Here is a 10,025-nt window from a genome sequence, read left to right on the forward strand (position 1 = left end):
GGCTTGGGATTACTTACATTATGTTCATTTTTCCAACTCCCTTTTATTTTATCAAAATCTTAAGATTAGTTTAACTTAAGTAAATTAATAGTGAGTAATTGCCCTACTATTTTTGTTGCACCAAGTTAAACCAATTTTATTAAAGAATGGTTCTTGGAATAATTTTTGGTTAAATGCACTTGGATGAATTTATTTCAGTTGGACTTGTTATATTTTCATTTTTCCTCAAAATTAATTGGTTCTAGAATTTATTTAGAATTGATTAAATTTGTCACAAAAAATCGGGATTTTTCCCGAGGCATGAGCACCAAATCGAGGCCTAAGATCCCCAAGCATGCTCTCGGCCAGCCGGGTTGCCGCAACCTACATAAGGCTATTGAGGCTACTGGGCGCCTCGAAGTGATGCGTGTGTGCGAAGGAGCTGCTGTGCGGCACCATGGCGCACCATGGCAACCGCTTTATGGCTGGCTATGGGTAAGCCATGCGTGGAACTTTCATTGAGTGTGTATGTGTGCGTAAAATGGTACAAAATTGAGGGTAATATGTGTATACATTTCTCGTAAAGCAATGTGGTGCAATGAGATCATGCGAGTTGTGTGTGAGCTGTGAGCACTCCAAGTCTTAGTGCTAGGCACTTGGATATTTTGGACTACGTAAATTTTTTTTTATTTGTCGTTCTAAATATTTTAATTAATTTTTTTTATTTAATTAAAATTTTGGAGGCTAGGCCTCGGGTTTTTAAGTGACATTTGCAAAAAAAATTATATTTGGCAAATAATTGGGTTTTATCGGCTTAATTAATAAGTGGGTTTTGCGGAATTTAGTGGGAGCTTCAAATATTTATTGCCCTTATATACATAATCTATTAAAAAAACTTTGACTACTTTTAATTAGGCGAGTTAATTGGATTAACCACCTAGATTAGTTACTAGTTGTAGACACCCATTTGTGTCTCCCCAAAACTAAACCCGATGATGAGTACCTTTCACGTCGAATCATAATCGAATGAAGTGACTGTTTGGAAAGTCTAGTGCTGCGGTTATTTTTAATTCTTTTCTCTCTCTCTGTTTTTGAATACCTATTTTATGAAAATAGTCAATCCAATTTGGTTTGGTTAATGACAAGCGTCTTATAATAGTGTAGTTGGGTTAAGTTTGAAAAGAGCTTCCCAACGATATATTATAATCCCAATTCCGATGAATAATGAGGAAGTTATGGCCAAATTACTAAACTGGGCCCGGTTTGATTTTTATAAGTGGCCCAATGATCTACAGTTTTACCCCTCGTACGCTAAAATTTTATCAAAATAAGAAAACGCGTGGAAAAACTGATTGCAGCGCCGCAAGTACAGTTTGTCGCCTAGCGACAGGCCTAGCGTCCCGGCGACACGTCTGTCGCCTGGCGATAGCGTTGTGTTTTATTCTTTTCGAAACGCTGATTCTTTTTTATCATATTCGACTGATTTTCTTTATAAATGGCCTTCTAAAACCTCTGTTTTCAAATAATCAACTCTCATCAAGAAATTCTTGATATTCTCTCTCTCTCTCTCTCTTCTAAACTAGCCTTCTGTCAAACAAAATTCCAAATTCACAAGATCTAGACATACCTAGCCAAGTTTGAAGTTGCATTCGCCCTAGACGTGAAAGGTTTGATTTCTGAAGGGTTTGGTCCCAAATCTCTCTTTCAATTATTTTACTTATTTTTTGATTTTATATTTTCCTTGAAGTTAGTAACGCGTGTATTTTGTTATTAGAAAGAGGTACGAGGCATTCAAGTAAGTGCTTTAATTGATTTATTGATATTATGATATAGAAATCATGTTTAGGTTCATATTTTGATTCCTAGTATCATGTTAGAATGTTTTCCTTAATTTGATGTTTAGGGTGATTGGCGACACCCATTTGTGTCTCCCCAAAACCAAACCTGGTGATGAGTGTCTTTTGCGTTGAATCATAATCGAATGAAGCGAAAGTGTGAAAAGTCTAGTGATGAGGATGTTTTTATTAAAATATCTCTTCAATCTGTTTTTGAAAATATTTCTTTTCTTACCTTATTTATGAAAAACTTGCATTCCAGTTTAGTTTGGACCATGATAAGGGTCCAATAATGGTGTAGTAGGATAGGGCTTGAAAGGACCTTTTTAACGATATATTATAAGCCCAATTCCGATTAATAATGAGGAAGTTATGGCCAAATTACTAAACTGGGCCCGATTTGGTTTTTATATGCGGCCCAATGATCTAGAGGAGGGCCTATTATTAATTATCATTCCTAAAGCTATTAGGATTTAATATAGTCTTCAAGAATATTCTAGAAAGTTCTATTAAAGCCTAATGGAGTTAGGATTGATAATTATGTTTCAAAGAGTTTGAAATTGAATAAAATTACTCCATTTTAGATTCCTTGTTTTGTACGAAGTGAAATATATTAAGATTTTATTTTTGTTACTCATAATCATTATCTAAATTTTATATGGTTGGATAGATCTTGAAATTATCTTTCCAATGATATTTTATAATATTAAATCCGAGTTATAACGAAAAAGATATAAATGGAATATGAAACACTATCCAAAACTGACACCGTCCTATTATTTCGGCCATATATTTTTATCTACAAAAGATTTTAATCTGATTCTAATTGAGTTGGAAAGTAGATTTCAAGAGCTTTCTAACGACAAATTATATGCCTTATTTGGACTTCCCAATCAAACGATATGTTAAAAACAAAAATTGCGTGTAATTGATTATTAGCACTTGACGACAAGCATTAGCGCCTGGCGCTAACCTGAAGGCCTGGCGCTAATGACCAGCGTCTGGCGCTAATCGTGTTTTATTCTCATTGAAACTCTGATTCGTTTTTTTATCCATCCAACTGATTTTCTCTATAAATAGCCACTTAAAATTCAGTTTTCAATCATCAATTCTTATTCTTTCTTCTCATCAACTTTCATCAAGAATTTCTTGATTCTCTTTCCCTCTTTCTAGCCAACCCTTTTACAAACAGAATTCCTCATACATTAGATCTAGACACACCTAGCCTAGTTCAAAGTTGCCTTCGCCCTAGACGTGAAAGGTTTGATATTTCTGAGGGTTTGGTCCCTAATCTTTATTTAAATTATTTAATTTAATTGTTTGATTATTATTTTTCTTGAAGTTACTAACTCGTGTATTTTTTTATTAGAAAGAGATACGAAGCATCCAAGTAAGTTCTTTAATTTATTTATTTATACTATGATATAGAAATCATGCTTAGGTTGTTATTATGATTCCTAGTGTCATGTTAGGGCGTTTTGATCTTCCTAGTATCATGTTTAGGGTAATAACTATAATTTTAATATCAAATATGAAAATTCTGATTCTTGCGAAGCTTCTTATTTTCTTCCTAATATTCATGTTGGTATCTTGTTAGGGCTATATATTTGATCTTTATTCTTTGGTGACATGCTAGGGTTTAATATTAATCTTGTAAGTATCATGCCTAGAATCTTGCTATTATTATGCTTTTACATGATAATTTTAATGATGATTATTTTAATTTTTATTATTATGATGATTATTATTTTTATTTATTATGTTGCTTGATGCTTATTTATTGTTATTGCTTGATCACACCTTTTATGCATGTTTAAAGGGAATTGGTACTTGTAATCACACATAATAAGATAATTAATAATCTTGTTTAGGGTTAATTCGATTATAATTCAAGTGATCGCTAATAATAGTTTTATTTTTGCATTAATATTCAACCAACATAGATTAAACAGGTTTAGGGTAACCCTATTGATTGTATGTTAGTCAGAAAGCGCAAATGAATACGATTAGAATAAAGTAGAGACTTATTATTAGGGCAGGTTCAATCTCTTTTAGGTTGGATTTGTACCTTCATCCCCAAACTACCAGTTCGGGTTCCAAACCTATTGGAGTTAATGATCTCCTGGATCCTTAAGGGGTGTAACCTTCACCTCGTGAACAGTTTACAAGTTTCTAAAACTTGTTGGCAACTCTTTTGCTCTATCTTCTTTCCCTTTGGACGCCACCGTACTTTAGTGTATGATCACAGTGGGGTTGAAGATAGGGATAATGCTTGAAATATTCCCTACAGTTTTTTGGCGACTCCGCAGGGGAGGATTTCTATTTTAACTTCACTGGGGGCTTCTGTAGACACCCATTTGTGTCTCCCCAACACCAAACCCGGTGATGAGTGCCTTTCGCGTCGAATCATAATCGATTGAAGCGAAGAAAGTGTGAAATGTCTAGTGATGAGGATGTTTTTATTAAAATATCTCTTCTTTCTCTTTTTGAAAATATTTCTTTTCATACCTTATAAATGAAAAACGTGAATTACCATTTATTTTCATCCACGATAAGGGTCCAATAATGGTGTAGTTGGAAAGGTTTTGAACGATATATTATTAGCCCAATTCCGATTAATAATGAGGAAGTTATGGCCAAATTACTAAACTGGGCCCGATTTGGTTTTTATATGCGACTTAATGACCTAGAGGAGGGCCTATTATTAATTATTATTCCAAAAGCTATTAGGATTGATTATAGTCTTGTAGAATATTCTAGAAGGTTGTCTTAAATCCTAATGGAGTTAAGATTGATAATTATGTTTCAAAGAGTTTGAAATTGAATAAAACTACACAATTTTAGAATCCTTGTTTTGTACGAAGTGGAATATATTCAGATTTTATTTTCGTGACTAATAATCTTTATCCAAATTTTATATGGTTTTATCTTTCCAATGATATATTATAATATTAAATCTGAATTATAACGAAAAAGATATAAATGGAATATGAAACACTATCCAAAACTGACACCATCCTACTATTTTGGCCATATCGTTTTATCTACAAAAGATTTTAATCTGATTCTAATTGGGTTGGAAAGTGGAATTCAATAGATTTCCAACGACATATTAAATGCCTTATTTTAACTTCCCGAACAAAAGATTTGTTAAAAACAAAAAACGCGTGAAACTGATTATTAGAGCCTGGCGCTAAGCCTTAGCGCCAAACGCGTGAAACTGATTATTAGCGCCTGATGACAAGCATCAGCGCCTGGCGCTTATGACCAGCGTCTGGCGCTAATCGTGTTTTATTCTCGTTGAAACTCTGATTTGTGTTTTTATCCATCTGACTGGTTTTCTTTATAAATAGCCTCATAAAATTTTGTTTTCAATCATCAATTCTCATCAATTCTTATTCTTTCTAATTATTTCTTCTCAACAACTCTTATCAAGAATTTCGTGATTCTCTCTCCCTCTTTCTAGCCAACCCTATTACAAGCAAAATTCCTCATACATTAGATCTGGACACACCTAGCCAAGTTTGAAGTTGCCTTCGCCCTAGACGTGAAAGGTTTAATATTTCTGAGGATTTGGTCCCTAATCTTTATTCCAATTATTTAATTTATTTGTTTGATTATTATTTTCCTTGATGTTACTAATACGTGTATTTTGTTATTAGAAAGAGATAGGAGGCATCCAAGTAAGTGCTTTAATTGATTTATTGATAATATAAATCATGCTTAGGTTGTTATTATGATTCCTAGTGTCATGTTAGAGCGTTATGATATTCCTAGTATCATGTTTAGGGTAATAACTATAATTTTAATATCAAATATGACAATTGTGATTCCTGCGATGCTTCCTATTTTCTTCCTAATATTCATGTTAGTATCATGTTAGGGCTATATATTTGATCTTTATTGTTTAGTGACATGCTAGGGTTTATTATTAATCTTGTTAGTATCATGCCAAGGATCTTGCTATTATTATGCTTTAACATGATTATTTTTATCATGATTATTTTAATTATTATTATTATGATGATTATTATTTTTATTTATTATGTTGCTTGATGCTTATTTATTGTTATTGCTTGATCACACCTTTCACTATAGAAAAATAAAGCAAAGGTATCAGAGCTAAACCATTGCCTAATAGAAAAAAAATGTTGCCTTGTAGCTAAGGAAACACATATGAGGCGTAGTATATATGCCCCTGTTGTCTATTCATAAGGCAACACATTTTTATTCAAAGGCAACAATTTTGAAAGCCAAGGTAAAATGATACATAAGGCTACACTTTTACAAAGACCACAAATGAAAAATGTTTCTAAATGTTGCTACTCCCAAGCATTTAGTAGTTGATAGCGCTCGAACTTGTGACCTCAATGTCACAAGGTGAGTTCCCCACCAACTCCACCAAACTTGCATACATATATATATATATATATATATGTATATATATATATATATATATATATAGCCATTAAAACAAACTCGGCATACAAACAACATCTTAAATTATGTTGTCTTTTTAATATAATTGTTGCCATAGACGGCAACATAGATATTAATGTTACATTTTTAAACAATAGTTTTGTTATTGTTATCTTTTCATGCAACAATTATTATGTTTGTTGTCTTAGGCAAGAAAAAGGTAACACTTTAAGCTACTGTTGCCTTATATAGTCTAGAGCAACACTTTTTTTCTCTGTTACTTTAATTCAAGGTAACAAATAAATTTTGTTGCGTTAAATTATTAAGAGTAACATTTCTGTAAGTGTTGAAATCTTAAGTGTTGTCTATTCTCATTTTTTTGGTAATGATATTTTTTTTATTTGAATTTCTTTTTTTTTTGAATTAATCTAGGCAATCTCAGATCATGTGGTCCATCACTCACTTAGCATTCATGTTTCTCATGCACGGTACCAAGCACTCGATGAAAGACGCAATTTGAGATGTGTTCATATCGAAAACATTGGAACACTTGCCTTTAGACATTTTTTTTTTACTTATTCTTTTCTTTTTTATTTGAACTTGCTCTCTAAATGTTACACAATTTGCACACCTTCCCATCCCAGGGTTTAGTTAATGTGGGTTGAATAAATGAGGCCAACCGTTAGACGAGGCTCAAAGTGGTTGATGAAGAAATGGATATGTGATTGAAAATGGTTTAAGGGGAATGACAGGGTTGCAAAGGTGCATCAAGTCATCGGTGTATTTTGTGTTTAGTTCGGTAATTGATTTTTTTTTATTATTTTTTAAATGAATGAAAAATGCTATGATCGAGATGTAAAATAAATTTGCTCATTTTATTAATAGAAAAGGAGAACGAAACACATGAAACATATAAGAATTCGAAATGGAAAACCTATGCTAGACATGAATGGGGGAATGGAGATGAATGATAAAGAAAAAAAAAATCTTGAAATCTTGCACGAAAAATCTGTTGTGCGCCTTGTGTTCATTACTTCTTGCCCCCTGGAGAGACAAGAAGTTTGTTTGCATCTACCAAGTCTTGAATAATGTCCTTCAAATTCCAACATTGCTCCATAGTGTGGCCCCTTTCTTGATGGTACTTCCAATGGGAATTGAGATTCCATTTGGAAGTCCTTTCTTCAGGTTTAGGCTATGGAAATGGCCCAATAGGTGTGATCAAGCCTTGGCTGTAAAGACGATCAAAGGCTGCATCAAAAGTCATTCCTAAAGGAGTGTAAGTTCTTTTCTTCTTGGGCAATGGAGCATCAAGAGCTAACACTTTATTGAGATCAACTTGGCTTATATTGTTGGTAGTATTTTCGTGCTTAGAAGACAAAGAAGAAGGATGGTCGTTCTTCTTGTTTTTCCAAGTGTTATTATTGTAACTACCTGCAGTCTCTATTAGCTCATTCTCGATATTGATGTTGATGTCGTATACAGCTTCGAAAGTGTTCAGTGAAAGAAATTTGAGATGTTCCCTATATTTGTGAGTTAGATTTTTAATAAAGAGGCAAACCATCTCTCTTTCTTTTGGAGGATCAACCAAGAGTGAAGTTGTTTCCCTCCACCTGTTCAGATAAGCGGTGAAGCCTTCATTCTCTTTCTGTTTGAGAATGGAGAGTTCACGTTCAGAAGTTTTAGTTTGAATGTTACACTTGTAACGATTCATGAAACTGTCGATGACATCTTGCCAATTCGCAGTACGCTTGGAATCTAGGGAACAAAAACCATTGTTGGCAAGCATGTTCTAAAGAGAGAGGGAACACCGTAGGGAAGAGTGTTACGTCCAATCCCTTAAGAGTCATGGTTGCAGAGAACACCTTCAAGTGGAATATTGGATTGTTAGGAGGCTTGAACTTTGTAATATCAGTAGTAGAGAAGTTATCAGGGAGTCTGTCCTTCACATCCAAAGGAGTAAGAGGTCGTTCCACATAGGTGAAATCCTCAGAAATCTAGCTCATTTGCTCTTTGATTTTGTCCATTGCAGCCGCAGTAACATTGTTTTGCTCTACTGTGTTGACTCTGGTAGTGATTGCTTGCAACATGGTAGACATTATTTCAATGGACTTTTTAATGCTCTTAATATCTTCCTTAGTGGCCATTGGGACAAATTGAAAGTAGTTTGAAGGTGATGAGTGATGTGGAGATGGGGAAGTTCTCTTCTATGAGGTTGATGCAGTAATGAATCGAACCCTACCAATCTACCCTGCTCCTTGACCAAGTACTGTGAAATGAAATAAATTCACTGAATTGTTTGACTCATTGCTCAATATAGGAAAGGAAGGAAAAAATAGACATTTGAAAATAGGTGAGAAAACTCCACTCATTTTTTTTATGCAAAAAAAAAGGGTGCATGAACCTAGTATACGATCATAAACGACCTGGTGCACGACTTGAGTTGGAACATAAAGAAAGTGTGTGGACTATACTTGATTCGTGAGTGATTAAGTGATGTTATAAGACTCGTAGTATGATCTTATGTCTAGACATGAGGACGTTGTGAAAAACAAAATGACCAAATAGCACGAAAGACTAAAAGACAAACTAACTTGATTAATTTTATCCAATTTTAATGTTTATGCTATTTACAAGGTGAAAACGGTCCATTGGCAATCTTTAGTCATAAATAATATCAACAACAATCAAAGACAAAGAACACATGTTAAGATTAACACAAAAATCGATCACAAGAAATTAGGAAGAGGACTAGAATTCTAGAAGAGTTATGACTCATCGGTATAAAAAAATAAATAAAATAAATAAACATAAAAATCTATAATCCTATATTATACGAGTTGACACAGATTGAAAGATTTGGCTAATACTAGCTTGACAAAGAAAAGATATAAAGAAAAATTAAAAAAAAAAAAAAAAAAATAAGAAAGTTAACGCTAAAAAGACACCTAAACTGGACAGGCTGTAGTATATCGGTTATTACTTTTGATATGTGACTCTGATTGGGACGAAAGCAACTCCAAATGAAATATAAAACTCGGGGCTACAGATCCATATGTGGCACAACACGTATTTGTTTCTAGAACTCCGGCTATGACCAAAACAAGTTGACTCTTGTGCAGTATACGAGAATAAAAATCCGGGCTGACTCAAATTTAAAAAAAAACATAAAAATCTATGACTCGACTCTAAAAAAATAAAAAGGGTTTGATAAGATAAAAAAAATTAATTAAAAAAATTCAATAAACAAAATGCACGTATAAGCACATCGTCAAGCCTGATGCAATGAAGTCGCAACCTAAAGTCAAGTTCTATATATGTTCAACTATGGTCAAGCTTAAAAGGGTGTCAAAGGGTACCATGGTTAAGAGTTTGGACGCGTTAGCAAGGCAGCCTCCCTTGAGGGTGTATGCCAACAGGTGGCTCCGCGAGTTCGTGATGAAATCAAACTCGACTCCTTGGTTTGGGTGGATTTAAAAACTCGGATGAACTCTTATTGCCATGAGAGTTTTTGGGTTGATAGAGCTTAAATTCCTCGGGCTAGCCACATATGTAGAACACGTACTATTGTGGCAAAAAAAGGTAACATAAAAAGCATATGCATATGTGACAATGCCAATAAAATCGCAGGAATACAATTTAAGAATCTTTCAAGTCTCATCCACTTATCTTAATTAAATACCGATTAATTAAATAGATAAGTAACCAAGAATCCTCCTCAGTTGAGTCGCCAAATTGTAGGCGTCGTTCGAAGTGCGCCTACGTTTAAAGCATGTATGAATATGCTCGGCACTC

This window comes from Chenopodium album, chromosome 6, assembly GCF_948465745.1.
Source record: "Chenopodium album chromosome 6, dcCheAlbu1.1, whole genome shotgun sequence".
Taxonomy (NCBI): Eukaryota; Viridiplantae; Streptophyta; class Magnoliopsida; order Caryophyllales; family Amaranthaceae; genus Chenopodium; species Chenopodium album.